Below are 1,189 nucleotides of genomic sequence, written 5' to 3' on the forward strand. Positions count from 1 at the left end.
CACTTTAAATATATAGTGATCTCCCAGTACCTGTGGGTTTATTGGTTCCAAGAAATTCTACAGATAATATAATTCACAAATTCTAAAGTCTCTTGTAAATAATGTATTTGCATATAGACTATGTATATCTTCCTGTACACTTTACATTATCTGTAGTTTACTCATAATACTCAATAAAATGTAAAGGCAACATATATATTTGTTCTAACTATATTACACTTTAAAAAAATTATTATTATTTTAGAAGCACCAGAGTCCATGAGGCATTTTATTTGTAAATATATGTATTATATCCCTAGAAAAAGAATCCCAGGATTTTCCCTCCTGTGTGTTTTCATCTTGCTTCTTCATGGTCCCTGATGCCAGCTGAGGTGGTCAGTACAATGAAACCAAACTGTCGGGACGGAAGCAGATTATTCTGCCATTTTTCTAGATCTTTGAGTTTTGCACATCAAATCTGGGGCTGATCACACCACACTTGTTTAGCCTGCTTGTGAGGTTCACAACAATTTTCCCAGCTCTGTGATAGTCAATGATTTCAAATTCGCCAATGTAACCATGCTTCATCATCACAGTGAGAAACCAGATGATGACTTTGGAGCACGGCCTAATAAGCACCTGGCGTTTGCCTCTCTTTTCGGCATTGTTGATGCTCTTGAGAGCATCAGCCGGGACATTCATGCACACCATTGTGGCGTCACGGAAAGATGGCGGAAAGAGTATGACACTTCTTATTTACGTTTTTAATTGGTAGCTTGTTTTTTGTTTTGATACACAGTTCCTTGAATCTCCAGTTGGAGAACATGTGCATATGAAGGGCTGACTGTATATATCATCTCATGCTCTTGGCCTGCATAGTTTCTGATGAGAAATCTCGCGGTAGTCTTACGGAGCTCCTTTGTCTGTAATGAGTCACTTTTCTCTTGCTGGTTTGAAAATTTTCTAGTTGTCTTTGTGATTTTTGACACTTTGACCATAATGCCTTGTTCTAGACCTTTTTGGATTTATTCTATTTGAGCTTCATGAATCTAGATGTTCATTTCCATGCCCAGATTTGGGAATTCTTGAGCCATTATTTTTTTAAATTAGGTTTTTACCCCTTTCTCTTTCTCTTCTCCTCTGGGCCTTCCATAATGTATATATTGGTTTGTTTGATGGAGTACCATGATTCCTTTAAGATGTCTTGGCT

The 1,189-nt window shown here is 37.3% G+C and overlaps 1 pseudogene; it reads right to left on the bottom strand.

The window, feature by feature from the left end:
- Nucleotides 1-295: 295 nt before the first annotated feature.
- On the bottom strand, nucleotides 296-708 carry LOC119471271 (annotated as a pseudogene).
- Nucleotides 709-1,189: the final 481 nt, after the last annotated feature.

Source organism: Cebus imitator, unplaced genomic scaffold (assembly GCF_001604975.1).
Source record: "Cebus imitator isolate Cc_AM_T3 unplaced genomic scaffold, Cebus_imitator-1.0 Scaffold54, whole genome shotgun sequence".
Classification (NCBI taxonomy): Eukaryota; Metazoa; Chordata; class Mammalia; order Primates; family Cebidae; genus Cebus; species Cebus imitator.